Source organism: Psammomys obesus, unplaced genomic scaffold (assembly GCF_907164565.1).
Source record: "Psammomys obesus unplaced genomic scaffold, mPsaObe1.curated_primary_1811, whole genome shotgun sequence".
NCBI lineage: Eukaryota > Metazoa > Chordata > Mammalia > Rodentia > Muridae > Psammomys > Psammomys obesus.
The window spans coordinates 30,824,936-30,841,080 of NW_026596051.1; positions in this window are offsets into that span (position 1 = coordinate 30,824,936).

The following is a 16,145-nucleotide window of genomic DNA, read 5'->3' on the forward strand; positions in this document are numbered from 1 at the left end:
ACACACACACACACACACACACACACACACACACACACACACACATAGAAAGAGAGAGAGAGAGCTCCCAGGGAAGAACTGACAATGCAGAATGTGTTTGTAGACTCAGCTTCAGAAGTCTTTTCTGCTGCATGGAAAGTCATTTCTCTCTTCTATTGAGCCCTTCAGATAATTGTGCAAGTTGCACCCACACTAAGGAGGCCACTTTTCTTTCCTGTAACTATTGGTGAATGTAAACCTCACTGAAACATCCTCATAGAAACATTCAAAATAATGCCTGAGCAAATATCTGGGTGGAACAAGTACAATGGCATCAAGCCAGGGAAGTGATCATCACATGAAAAAAAAAATGTTCATAGAGGAAAATATGAAGGATTTGGATGAATAGGAGGAAGGTTTGAAAACATGCTTACCATGCACTTTTAAAAGTATGTCCTTTTTGAGGGATCTAACCAACAAATCCGTTTACCTCCAGCATCCAGACATTATTGAATCAGCTGGATTGTAAAATTTTGAGCAATGCATCAGCCCAGTGCAGCATATCTGGCTCATGCCCTGGGGACTCAGGAGAAACAAGCAGGTTTATGGTGCTTAGGCAAGTAAGCTAGGATCACATATCCCAGCCAATGAATAGGTACTGCCTGAGCTAGGGTTTCTACTGCTGTGACCACAGCCATGTGGGGCAGAAAGGGTTTATTTTGCTTGTACTTTTACATCACAGTCCATCATTGGAGGAAGTCAGGACACAAACTTAAGGGAGGGACCTGGAGATAAGAGCTGATGCAGAGACTATGGAGGAGTGCTGCTTACTGGCTGGCTCAGCTGTTTTCTCATGGTACCCAGCCAGGCTCACCAGCCCAGAAGTTATGGTATCCACATTGGACTGGGTTTTCCTACATAAACTAATAATTAGTTATTGATAATTAATATTAATTAATTATTGATAATTGATAATTATCAATAATTAAGAAATTATTAAGAAAATACAATATTTGCCTACACCTCAGTTTTATGAAGACATTTTCTCAGTTAAGGTTCTCAGTTCAGACTATAGTTTGTATGCAACTGACAAAACTTATCCAGTGCAAATATATTACCATGAAAATTGAAAGAAAAAAACCTACTGAGTGTTGAACACCCTCTCCCCCAGCTTTTAATGATAGGTGGGGCAAACCATGACAACAATCTTACTAAGTTAGGTATCCCAGAAGCAGAAAGACACACAAGGTATATATTCACTTATAAGTGGATACTAGACAAATAATATAGGATAAACATGCTAAAATCTGTACACCTAAAGAAGCTAAACAAGAAGGAGGACCCTGGGTAAGATGATCAATCCTCACTCAGAAAGACAAATGGGATGGACATTGGAAGAGGGAGAAAACAGGAAATAGGGCAGGGGCCTACCACAGAGGCCCTCTGAAAGACTCTACCCAGCAGGGTATCAAAGCAGATGCTGAAACTCATAACCAAACTTTGGGCAGAGGGCAGGGAATCTTATGAAAGAAGAGGGAGATCTTATGAGAGACCTGGAGAGGACAGGAGCTCCACAAAGACAGCAACAGAACCAAAATATCTGGCACAGGGGTCTTTTCTGAGACTGATACTCCAACGAAGGACCATGCATGGATATAACTTAGAACTCCTGCTCAGATGTAGCCTATGGCAGCTCAGTATCCAAGTGGTTTCCATAGTAATGGGAACAGGGCTGTCTCTTACATGAACCCATTGGCTGCCTCTTTGACCGCTGCCCCCTAAGAGGGGAGCAGCCTTGCCAGGCCACAGAGGAAGACAATGCAACCAGTCCTGATGAGACCTCAAAGGCTAGGGTCAGATGGAAGAGGAGGAGGACCTCCCCTATTAGTGGACTAGGAGAGGGGCATGGGAGGAGAGGAAGGAAGAAGGGTAAGATTGGGAGGGAATGAGGGAGGAGGCTACAGCTGGGATACAAAGCAAATAAAATGTAAAAAGATAAAAATTTAATTGAAAAACCAATAAAATAAAAAGTAAATCTTAAAAAAAAGGTGTATAACATATTGAGAGAAACCGTGCTCCTAGATATTTTGCCAAGGTTTTATATACGGCTATTGTTTCTAAGGTTCGGATACATCTATTTCCTATATCCTATGATATCCTGAGCTGTCTTAGCTTTAGGTCCAGATTACTACTACTGTGAGGCCCAGTTTGTGTGTCATCGGTGCAGCAGACTGGTGCAAGGGAAAGACTGTCTCTGAAAACTAAAATGTGACTAAGGAGTAACCTCACAGGTAAGATGGCAAAAGTGCACTGCTCTTTTTTGCTAGCCATAACTGAATGGCATCTGGTACTGTTTATTAGCGCAGATGGGGGAGGGCGGAGTTTTCCAGATCAACAGTGGCATATAAAATATAGGAGTAGTGGTGGTGTTAATCTTCTCAAGCAAGGGAAACACAGCTAGTGCTGTAACTACTGCTTCGTCACGTTTATGACATGTGCGTCTGTTCTCCAAGATTGCTTTCTCCATTTAACAGATGAGTCAAATGGAGAAGTCATGGGATTTACCACCTTTTCCTATTTCATGTCCCTGAAATGTAAATAAAAATTTACAAATATAATTTGAGTAGAAGGACTTAAATTTGAAGGACTTAAATTGAAGGACATTTATCTTGGATATCCTTTCTGGAATGCAAAATTGAATTTGGCTTACCACTCTCCTGGGTAAAGCTTGTTTTGGTGGCTTCCACTATTGCTTTTCTATTGTAAAGCCTTGACTCCACAGTGGAGAGCACTGATGCAGAAAATTCTGCCAATGTCTAAGGAGGTCTGTTCCAATTATTCATCTAAGAAATAGCAATAACCCTGGCATGGCTTCAAGGCTTCAGTGGAGCCACAGTGGGATAGATCTGAGCCAAAGCTCCATGGATCACATGACCTTCATTGACCTCCATTTAACCTAGTGCACAGAGGGTCATTTTCATTTCCTGGACTTGGTGTCCATAAAAATCTGGTGTCCCGTAATGTATGAAAAGTGTCCTTATTTCCTTATTCCCCAGGCATTGTCACCTCCTTCAAAGGCTATTTGTCTCTCTGAGTTCAAAGAGTGATTATTACACACGCGCGCGCGCGCGCACACACACACACACACACACACACACACACACACACACCACCCAACTATCAAGATACTTCCACTAAGGGATTCAGGCTTAAGTCTCTTTAAGGCACTCTGGGATTGTGACCTGACCTGGCTTGAGACTTTGAGAATTGACAGGGCACTCTGGTACTGTCTTCATTCACATTTTATTCATTTAGCATATAAGATTTTCTCTTTACACGTGTAGGTAAAAACTTAAAGGACTTCCCATCTATTTTTTTGGCTACTGGCACCATGGGTAGCTAGCAAATATCATAGGTGTCAGTGGGTCATATTGTCCTCATCACTGAGCCATCAATGGATGGCTCATGTTCAGCCATCCATTTTGTTAGTCACACAACTTGTATTTGGTGATTAGGTCTAATCTCTCAGCTCTGGAATCCTGGGATTTTTTTTATTCTTATTGCATCTATAGACCCAAAATCAGTGATAGGAGTCTCCATTGTCTTTTCACTCTTACAAAAAGGGCCGACTACAAAGGTCTGCAAGGACAGGGGGATTCTTGCCTGAAGTCTATTTTTCCAAGTTGTGATGGTGAAATGTGTCTTTTCCTTGGGTGTCTGGTCAGATCTTTCAGGGTAAATAAATCTACTATATTATGTTATAAACATTGATTGTGGAATAAGGTAATCAGAAGCTTCTGATATTTCTTTCCTTGGCTACTTTATTTACAGAATACCAAAGTGGGTCTTTATTTAACTTTATTTAATATATTTAATGGTTCATGTTGTAACTACCCTAAAAATTTCCAAGTAAGGACTTTTCTAACTCTTCAGAGTACAAGTCCTGATCTCCATCTAATATGTTCACATAAACAACTTCAGCCTGATCCAGTGTTATGTCTCCCCCACATTCTGCACCCTAAGTATTTGCTCCCACACATATTCACTCTCCTTTTGCTTGCGCAAGTAGGAAAACTCATGCATGCCTTTGGTTTTATTGCTTTCCGTACCTGTGGGCACCAGTTGGGATTCCCATCTAGTCTTTGGCTTAGAAACAGAGAAGGGCAAGCTTTAAGACAATCAGAGGTAACTTGAAAGGCAACTTTTCAGAGAAGTTTCTTCAGGTAAATCATGACCCAGGGGAGTGAAATGCTGTTTCAATTGGCAAATATTAGAATTTTTATATCCATGGCTTTATCAGGATGAGCTCAGTCGGTCTATAAAGATTCCATTCTTTTCTTGTTTTAAGACAGAGCCTCGCCACGTATCACAGGCTGGCCTTTAAACTCTCAGTCCTTCTTTCCGTATTAGCCTACCTAGTGTTGAAACTATGGTCCTGCACCATCAAACCCAGGTTCCATTTGTTCCCACTCAATGCCATTAGGTTAATGCAGATACCTGCAAGACTGGAGTTTTAATTTCCTTTGGAATTTCGATTCACAGTGTGGAGGTTTAGCAATATCAGCCATGAAGATGCAGGAAATAAAGATTTCTTTTTTAAAAGGCAGACAATCTCAGGCTATTTATGTGGAACTCGAGATGGTAAATTCAAGATTAACCTGACTCCTATTTCTTCACTTTCTCTAGAGCAGTTAGGAGCCACTAGCTGGTCCGTTAGATTCATTAGCTTGATTGCAGCATTTTAAGGTATCAAGTACATGCTTGCAGAATTTTGCCTTTTATAATAAAGTCAATATTCATTATGCACAGGTTCTGTGCTTGCCGCATTCATCTATTCACTCAATTGTCATTTATCTTCAAAAGCAACAGTCACAGCACTTTCGGGATCATTCACCGACTTGCATAGACCAGCAGAAAATTTGAATTGTCTGACATAGCCTTTCCCAGATGAAACTGAACAAGGTGACATCCTGCTACCTTGTTCTGGATGTGTAAAGAAGTGACCAGACCATAGCAATGGGAAGGAGCAGTGCAGCAAAGGACAAAACACTACATCTCTGGTACCAGTTGGGTAGGATTTGAATCCCAATTCTGGTGGGGCAATGTGAAGCAAGCCACCAATGCTCGTTTATAAGATAAAAACAATAGTACCTGTCAGGAAAGGTGCAATCTGTTTGAGATATAGATATATTGTGTAGGAATGTGTGTATCTGCTCTATTAGCCAACGTTTCACAATCATTAATTCAATGTTCACATACTTCTGTGTATAATGAGAGCTAGCTGCATTTTACTATGATCAACCAGTAGTGACATATAAATTTCTATTGCCACATCAGACCACCAGGGTTTTATTACATAAAATAGAAACATTAGTGACTCTAATTAGAGTCTCAATTCAAACTAGCTCAAAATCAGTCCAAAACTATCTTCCTTAGAAATCTATTCTAGGACATCTCTACCACTCTTGTCTCTGAAATATTTGTATAAGCTGTTCAGTAGGAGATAGGTGTGGGGGGGGGGCATGTTGAGGAGAGGGAGAAGGAAAAGTAAATGGACAGGAAGAGGAGAGATTTCATCAAACTGGTTGTAATTATTGTGGATTGAGAGGGCTGTTTTCTATAGCCTGCAGACTGACTAAGGTCCAATCAAATTATTGAGAAAAGTCTGAAAGTTGATTAATTTTAATAGTTGAAAAAAAAGCTGAGTAGGGCAAACACATTCTCTCTATCCTTAACACCTCTTTTTTATTATTTATACAAAACACCTTCATAGAAACAGCCCGATTAGTACTTGATGAATACCTGGGGGGTTTAGCTGAAGCAGCTGAATATTACTTCCAACAGAGGGGGCTACACAAAATCCGAGCTTCACCATATGGGTCTCCCAATACTAATTTTAAATATTTTAAAGTATATAATATGTGCTCAACATTACCATATTTTAAGGAATTTAATGTGCACAGAAATTTAAATTTGTAATTTACACATATTTTTTCTTGTTATCTTATGAAGCATCCACATAGGTCAAGACCATATTTAGTTTATGGTCTAAAGACAACAAGTAACTGGACAGATTTGACCCACAGGCCATGGTCTTTCTGTTCATGACTTAAAATATGCAGTGTAGATTTGTTCCTCAAAGTATACCTTGTTGCTTAATAGTCAACATAAAATCATACTCACAGTTTACAACTTCTATTTCCTAAATAGTTAAACGGCCACATGTCTTGTACCAAACAATAATGCTCCAATAGCCCTGTATCTGTGATACTGAACTTGAGATATGACTAACTTTCCCCAGTATAATGATAGCAAAAGGCAAGAGGCTTGTTAATAAATTTAAGACATTGATGGATATCCCTTGTGAAATTTTTTTTCTTAGAAGTCAGTCACCATGTCAGAAGCTTTACTATCCCAAGAGCACCATGCTGTGCGGAGCCCCAAGCCTGGCCTGTGATGTGACACTTGGAACAGCACCCAGCCAACCAGCTTTGAACCTAATGCAGCCAAGTGAAAAAGCAAATAAATAAAAGGCTCAGAAGATGTCCTTGGGCAAGAATTGTTCAAATCCTAAGACACAGAATTTTGGTAAACAACAAGTAATTACTGTTTTATACCACTAGTTTCTTTTTGTCAGGCTGTTATTCTTGTGTGTGTGTGTGTGTGTGTTTGCTACTGTTTATGCTGTACTTTGTATAGCACTGGATTCTATGATGGCTTATGCATGTAGCTTGAAGGAAGAGATTACAGGTTTGGTATCACATATTTGTTTCTAATTATCTCACCCACCCTATCACTGCCTTGATCTTTCACATCGATTCTATTGTTCATCTTAAATTAGCTGTTAGTGATTTCTGGGATGCATTTTTCTCAGCTTCAACATAATGGGTTTATTATTTGGTGAACATCTTCAAACTCTAAAGGTTAACGTTAACAAGATATGTATTATGTGTAACATAAATGATTAGTATCTATAAAACAATTTGGATTATAGGTTTCACTTCTTTTCCCCTGAATAGTTGTCTTTGAAAACTTATATAATTAAATTGAGAAGTTTCCAAGAACTTATTGTATTTCTTCACACACAATTTACTCCTTGTACTCATTTATGACAGTTACTCAAAATAGAAATATTTTTAAGACTTCTCTTGAATATATATTTCTTTAGCCATGTCATAATGCTCTTTTAATAAAGATGATTTAGCTCTTACATTTCCCTATATTCATGCAGATTATTATATAGGTGCATAGGTAGATGGAGGTTGCTGGATAGAAAAATAAATGATAGATAGGTAGATAGATAGATAGGTAGATAGATGTAGTTGGTTGTAACACCACACACATACACAAATACACACACACACACACACACACACACACACGGGGGGGAGAGAGAGAGAGAGAGAGAGAAGACCATAGTTTCACTTTCTTTGATTTACCAAAAGAGCATATACATTCCACTCCAACTTTATTTTTTTCTCTCAGCATAGGTACTATAATCATTCAAGTTTAAAATATTCATCTCTCATCTAGTTTTGTGATATTTGTGTAACGCTCAAGAATAATGAATGGGTATTGAAGTTATTTATCGTTTGTGTTAGTTAATTGTGTCTGTTATACCTAAGACCTATAAAACAGTATCTACATTTTAGAATACTTCTAAAATACTATTGAAAATATCACCAAGGTCTTTTGAAGCTGCAAGTTATCTTGATTTCTTTTTGTCTTGCTGTGATAAAATATCTTGACCAAAGAAATTTAAAGAAGAAAGAATTTATTCTGGCTCATGTTTAAATGATACAGCCCCTTATGTTGAATGTCAATTTCTCAGAATATTGAGACAGTTGACTACAACACATCACATTCCCGATGGGGGGAGAGGTAGAAGAAAAACACAATTCCTCTCTCAGAATTCACTTCAGATTTTCATCTTTGAATAATCAAGGTATGATCTAAAAACATGATAGAAATGTTTAAATGGGGTTTGCTAAAAATGAAAGAAAGAAGTCATTTTATTTGCTTTTCTGGACTATGATGCTTTCTAGGTTGAAAACTAGAATAAATGCTTTGAGTATACCAAGATACGTTACAGAATGCCATTATCCTCAAAGCACTAACAACACATTAATATGTCAGAAATACCTACAACTCAATGGGATAATCACTCCAGTGGAAGCATACAAAAATATTATGAGTATCATTTTACTTCTGGGTAACATGAAGAGCTATAATGTTTTGAACTTGGACATGAATGGTAAGTAGGTGTTTGGGGATAAGAAGAATCTAAAGAGTTTAACTTCAGGATGGAAGATGGCTGTCTAAACTTGGGCTACTAAAAACACCACCAAAATTGCAGTATATTAATGCATCGTTCCCCCAGAAGGAAAATGACAAAACCAAAAACAAAGGAAGAGGTGGAAGCAACAACAGATTTGTACTAGAACATTGATTACTGGCCTATCACGACTCAGGAATGAATACCGAAATATAGTGAGGCAGGCTGTGGGGGTTAGTTGTCATCCTCATCTTCAACCTGACAGGATATAGAGTCGCCATGGAAGCACACATTTGCATCTCTCTGAGAGGGTGTCTCTGGAAAGATTTCCTGAATGAAGATAGAATCATCCACAAGATGAATAAAAAAGACAAAGTGAGTTGAGCTCCAGCATTCATCTGTCTTTCTGCTTCCTGACTAAGATGAAATATTATCATCCACCACACACTCCTACTACCATGTCCTTAGTAAGCCAAAATATACTGTTCCTTTCGTACATTACTTTTGTCATAAATAATTAATATAAGCTACAAGAAGTATAGATTTTTTTTGGACATGAAAACACAAAATGGACACTCTCCAGAAGGCTGGGAGCCAACAGGTGTTGATCATTTAAGAAGACTAAGAGAAAACTCTTGACAATGTTGGAGACACAGAACTTTGACTCCCTTTTCTAAATGACATATGGGAGAATTCTGTGGTGATCCAGAAGCGGTCTAAAGAATTACTCTCTTCTGAATATGTATAGAGGTTATGTGACACTTGGCACAACCAAGAATATAGCTACCATTCAGAGAGGAGAGGAATCTGAGACCACTGCTCCCCAAGCCTTGCCTTCTGGTCTGAGAGTAACAGCCAGGCCAGTTGTCCCCACATGGGAGCATCAGCAACTTTTCACATGAAGGTTTATTTAAATATCCATGATCTCATCAAAACTTAAAACATTAACAGGTATTGGATTTTGCGAAATGCTTTTGAGGCATTTACAGAGATGATCATGTGATTTTTAAAAATATTTCCCCCCTTATTTGATTATGTTCCAGAATGTAGAGACGTTTACTCTCCTTTTTGGAGAGTATGAGGCTAACTGCCACGATGGCGGCATAAGCTGGTGTGATCTCTGCCTCTTGTATGCATTGCTGCCATGATGGAATTCCTCAAAGCTTGATACAGTTGTGGTTGCCCTTTACAGATTGGCCAACATGCAATTTCAGTTTCAGACTGTGAGGGAAATAACTATCTTCCCTTTATCAGTTACGTAACCTTAAGAACATTTTTTGATAGGGAAAAAACTAGACTAATCTTTGAAACTAATATCAGTGAGACATTAGAAGCATACTAAGAATTAGATAGCTTCTACAGTTTGGCAAAGGATATCAGCTTAAAGTTACAGAGCAGAGAGGCCTTATGCTGTTAATCATGATAAGCTTAATTTTCAAACTCTAAATAAACCCTTTGGAGTTCCCAGAAAAAAAAAAAGTCTTACAGTCAGCTTTATTGTAGCTTTATCAGATTCAAGTTGGACCTCTAGAAGTGCAGGATAAATGTATATTCTCTTACCCTTTAAGTATAGGTATTTACAGTAGCTACAAGCAAACACAAGACAACACAGTTCTAGGATATTACAATTAAATTTGCTTCATGAGCAGCTTAAATTGCCTTCTGCTCCGGCAGCTTTGAGATACAATCACCTGGTTAAGTGAGCAGTGTTTTATTCTCCTTCTCATGGATATTACTAATTAGTTAATTCAAAATATGTTAATTGAATATTCATGTTTTTCTTTTGAATATACAGTATGTGTTAAGATGGAATAACCAAAAATATTCTGTGCCTCCTGTGGGGTTCGCTTAAGCAAGAAGATATATTTATAGAGCATTGAAATATCCACTGGAGACTGTTATCTTTTATATGATTCCTAAATAAATTTGTGTGAAGTTTATTTTCATATTTGTGCATGTGTGCATGTTCATGTGTGTGTGTGTGTGTGTGTGTGTGTGTGTGTGTGTGTGTGTGAATGTTTTTGCAATGGTGCCTATGCAGAAGTATGACAACAGCTTTGAGTATTTGTCCTCACCTCTTACTTTGTTTGAGATAATTTCTCTTGTTTATTATTGCATGTATCTGGCTAGGTTGCCTGGGGATTATCCTTTGGTAGTTTTCTAGTATTTCCCTGCCATATAATTCCTGTTGCCACAGGAACATTGGGGATGCAGAAGGGTTCTACAATATCTGGTTTTACTTTGCTTCTGATAATCTGGACTCTGGGCTGTCATGTACTTTGCATATTAAGAGCCAAAGTATGACAACTCTGCTTAATAACATCGCACTGTATGCTTAAAATTTGCTGAGTTTTAGTTTTGTTTCCTATTGCTGTGATAAAATTTCATTACAAAAGCAAAATATAGGAAAGGGTCTTATTTTATTCAAAATTTCAAGCTATAGTCCTTTATGTTAGGAACTTGAAACAACTGATCACACAGTTCCTTCTTCCCTTTTTGTAGTTCTTAAATTCCTTCTGTTCCCTTTACCATGATGTTCCCTGAACCCTACCATTCTTATGGGTGTATGCTCAATAGTCATTTGTTCTGCATATATTGGCAACTTACTACAATGAAAAGAAGCTTCTCTGATCCAAGTTAATAGCAACATTATTCTTTGGACATACAGTTATTTCCAAAGTAACTTGATAGGCACATAATATACATTTAGTCAAGAAACAACAGCTTCTTCTAGGCTCTACAACCTCACCAGCCAAAGGATATTGAGGGGGTTTGCGGTACCAGACATTAATATTCTCCTGTGGATCAGATATAAAATCCAAACAGAAAGTGTTTAGTTGCACCAATGACAGATTTGCCACTATTGCAATGAGAACAGTTGATAAGAACTGATTGAATAGTTTAGGGTTGTTAAAGTTCTTTTTCTAAAACTGTGTTTGTTTCTCAGTTTCTCTCTAAACCTAGCTATTGTTTAATAATAAGCTTCACAGCACAATAACAAAGCAGTTATTACTCTATTCTTAAACAGCTAAGCTACTCTGGTTTTCTACCAGCATGCGTCCCAGAGATACTTGCACTTTTTATCTTTCTTTGCTGAGCTCTCCTGGTCCCTCCTGGACATCTAACCTTGGCTGAATCCCCATCTTCCTCTTCTACCTCCTCCTCTGGTTGTCAGGAAGTCCATCCCTATTCTCTCCCCTGCTCAACGCTTGGCTGTAATCTGCTTTTTTGGCTTATCAGGGGACAATTGGAGAAACAGTGTTTACACAACATTCAGACAGGAGATTCTCAGAACAAGTACTGAACCTAGATATGGGGGATCTATAAATCAGCATTTAAAGTACACAATAACTTTATGCCTACATAGGGGTTTTCCAGAAGTTGAAATGTCCTTGAGTGTGTAATGGCCAGAGACCAGAAATTTCAAAGCTTGCTTGGAGATCCTGCTCTAGTTTCTGTTAATTCTTTTCCTTTCTTTGTTCAGCCTTAATAAGCAACATTAATTAAGTTATACATGAAGATTTGACTAGAAATGAGACACTTGTACACCTCATGGATGAGCTAGCTGTACTAAGCATCTTATCTCTCCATGCCTCACCTCAGTGCCTACCATAGGTCTTATAAATGCTCTAGACTATCAACTGTAGAATACCCCATTGTCAGAGAGTCACACCTGTGCTGTGTTTTAATATCCCAGTAAGTATCCTAAATTAAAACTTTCTTCTAAAATTCACCTTTATATGGTCTATGAAATTCATTCAAATTCCTGAAACAAATTGTTCAAATTAATGAAACAAAATCTTATAGCTCATTGAATCAGTGCAAATTCTTTGTGAGACCATGGTATTATAGCCCCATAACACCCAAGTTAATACTCATCTAAGGCTAGGAATCCTCCCTCACACTGAAGGATCTCTTTCCTTCATTTAAACACCAGTAGGCTCATCTTATCTGGCTGTTGGGGAGTATTGCACAGAAGACCTACAGCTAAATAAGGTTGTTAAGCCCAATTTCCCCTCTCACTGCAAAGAAGCCCACATAACAACATCTGCCTTCATTAAAGCTCCTCAGCAGGAAGGAAACCTCTAGCCTAGTTCTGGCTTGTTTTCCCTATGATGACTTGCTATTAAGACATACTGTATCTTCACCAATAAGGGCATACTGACCAGTTCTAGTGAACAAGAGTGTTGAGAATCATCTGTGTTGATTGGGAGGCTCTAAATCTTTCTTTTCTAGCAACCATTAGTGAGATTAAACTTCTGGCACTGTGATTTTTGTTTAATAACCTATGGCTTCTGGGATTTTCTTGATTCATCCTTATTGGGTACCTCATCTCAAACTGTTTTTATGACTTTTTAAAATCCCACTAGTTCCATCTGATTCCCCTCTCCTTACCCCTGCCCCCACATAAAACTTTATCCCATAATAAAAGTATATTATTAGAATTAATGAATTAATGCTACCTGTTTCTTATAACTGTTGAGAATATGGCTGTGTGGAAATGTAAATGTTCCCATGTGTCCTGGGTTATTTTCCCTTTGGACACTGTGGCTCTATCTGGTCATCTCTGTTGACTTCATTTACTATCACTTGAGGGGCCTCAGTCATAGTTCAATTGTTTATATTTCAAGTTTATGTTTTTAACATTTTTATTATCATTTATTGCAATTTATTCAATTTATATCCCAGCTGTGTCTAATCCCACTGCCCTTCCCTCTTCTCTCACTATGTCCCTCCCCTAGTCCACTGATAGGGGAGGTCTTTCTCCCCTTCTATTTGACCCTAGCCTATCAGGTCTCATCTGGACTAGCTGCATTGTCTTCTTCTGTGGCCTGGAAAGGCTGCACCCTAAAGGGGAAGGTGATCAAAGAACCAGCCATGAGTTCATGTTAAAAACATCCCCTGTTCCCCTTATTAGAGAACCCACTTGGACACTGAAACTGTGGGCTACATCTGAGCTGGGGTTTTAGGTCCTCTCCATGAATTTTTTTTGTATGCAGTATCAGTTGCTGCAGGGTCCCCAGGGCTCAGCTTACTATTATGCTAAGAGGGAAACATAAATTTGGCTCTGTTGGTCTGTCCCCTCCAGGTCTTTCTAGCTTCTCCTTCTTTCATAAGATTCCCTGCACTCTGCCCAAAGTTTGGCTATGATTCTCAGCCTCTGCTTCCATACCTCTATCAATGGAGTCTTTCAAAGACCCTCTGTGCTAGGCTCTTGTCCTATTCTCTTTCTTCTCTTGCTTACCATGTCTACCCCATTTGTCCTTCTGGATCAAGACTGAGCACCTTCCCTAGGGTCTTCCTTGTTGTTTAGCTTCTTTAGGCATATTGATTTTAGTATGTTTATCCTATATTATTTGGCTAATTCACTTATGAGTATAACTGTGTGTGTCTTTCTGCTTCTGGGATACCTCACTCAGGATGATCTTTTCTAGACCCCATCATTTGCCTGCAAATTTCATGATTTCCTTGTTTTAAATTGCTGAAAAGTATTCCATTGTGTAAATGTACCACAATTTCTGTGTCCTCTGCTGAGGGACATGCTGGTTGTTTCCAGCTTCTGGCTATTACAAATAGAGCTGCTATGAACATGGTTGATCAAATGTCCTTGTTATGTAGTTGAGCATATTTTGGATATATGCTTAAAAGTGCTTTAGCTAGAATTTGAGGTAACACTATTCCCAATTTTCTGAGAAAGCGCCAGAGTGATTGCCAAAGTCAAGTTTATGTTTAATTAATTCATGTTCATGATATCAAATTGCTTCAGACAGGAGACAATGGGTATTATTTTGTATATTTCCCAAATATTGGGCTCAGGAATAGCCAGATTAGATGATTGTTTTATTTGTAATTTATACAAGCCATTGATACCACTGATGCTTTCGTTAAAAGTCCTGGTAATTAAATTATAATTAACTCAACCAACTAGTAAATCACAATGAGAAAATATCATCCTGCATATTTAACAGTGCATTCTTTCATTAGCTAATTGTTATTGTCTATAATGAGATTCAACATACTACAAAAGGGTAATTTAGAGAGATCTTATTTTTAAAGGTGTAAAAGAACCACACACTGCAGTAATCCAGAGAAAGTAGACTTCGTGTTTATTTTTTGTTGTTGTTGTTGTTTTCGACATGGAGTGTCTATATAGAAAGTGTCTTAGCCTATTCAGCCTGCTATTAAAATGATATCATAAAGTTTAGAAACAGAACATTTATTTCTAATCACTTTTTCTCATTATTAGGCTAAGAAGTGACAAATTAAGGTACCCAACACAGATTCTGTATCAGGTGAGGACTTTCTTTCTAATTCACAGAGGGTGCCTTTTCATGGGGGAAATCCTTCCATGGGGGAAGAGATCAGTATTATCTCTAAAGCCTCTGTTTTATAGGAACAAATACTATGTGATAGCTCCACCACTGTGAATTAATCACATCTCCAAGATCTCACCTCCTCATATCATCACCATGAGGGTAAGCATTTTGCTAAGAGGATTACACAAATCTATATTATGGAAAAATGGTGTTGTGTCTTTTACATAGGAATATATCCACCTATATATACTCCCAAGTTGTTGAATGTGGTAGTATAAATGGGAATACCCTCACATTCATATATTTCAATGCTTAGTCACCGGAAAGTGGAAATCTTTGATAGGATTAGAGTATTAAGAGGTATGGCCTTGTAGTGTGTTGCTGGGGTTGAGCTTTGAGGTTTTCAAAAGCCCATACACCCATTCCAGTCTCTCTCTCTCTCTCTCTCTCTCTCTCTCTCTCTCTCTCTCCCTTTTCATGTGGATAAGGATGTAGCTCTAAAGCCATGAACCAACAAGAAGAAGCAGAACTTGGCAGCTTCAGCCAAATGGTTCTGGATTTAAAGTCAAGTATACAAGAGAGGGGTTATGGAATCTCCCTACACAGCCAAGGAATGCATTGAGACCAGGCATGTGTCAAGAGTATCATTGCATGGACACCTAGAGGAGTCATTTTGTTAAGCTGTGAAGGTGAAGCCTGTATTGTATTGGAAACCCCAAGATATTGGAGGCACCAGATTCATGGAATACGTATCAAGGAGCGTGCAGACCAGGTGAAAAACCAGCTGAAGATAAAGAAATGTGTTGTAGCCAACAAAGCTGAAGAGATCTGAAGAGCTGCTTTGACCTCAGACATGGAGATGTAGAGTTTAGAATTTGTCTTGTTGGTTTTCTGTCTTGCATTGGTCTGTTTCCTCATTATGATTCCTTTCTTCTCTTTTGAAAGCTAATGAATTCTGTCCCACTCTATGTTGAAAGTATGTGATCTGCTTTTGTATTTTATTTTTACTGGGGATTACAGATCAGAGATTGACTTGAGGCTCAGAAGAGACTTTGAACTTTGGCCTTTTAAACAATGTTGAGAATTTGAGAGACCATGGGGTCTTTTGAAGTTGCACCATAACCGGTGTGCATTATGATATGGTTACAAGCCTATGAGGGTCAGGATGTGGAATGTGGTGGATTGAATAAGAATGGCCTCGAAGGCTCATATATTTAAATGTTTAGTCACCAGGGAGTGGAACTCTTTGATAATATTAGAATTAGGAGTAATGGCCATGTTAGAGGAAATGTGTCACTAAGGGTTGGGTTTTGACGTCTTCAAAAACACACACCTGGCCCAATATTTCTTTCTATCCCTCAGCCTGTGGAGCAGGATGTAACTCTCAGCCACTGCCCCTCATTACTGATGCTGGCATGCTCCCTTCCATGAGGATAATGGACTGAACCTCAGAAACTGTAAGGATGTCCCCAATTAAATACTTTCTTCTTTAAGAAAGTCCTGGTCATGGTGTCTCTTTCTATCAGTAGAATGGTGACCAAGATAATACAAAAGAAAAATCAGTATTTCACTCT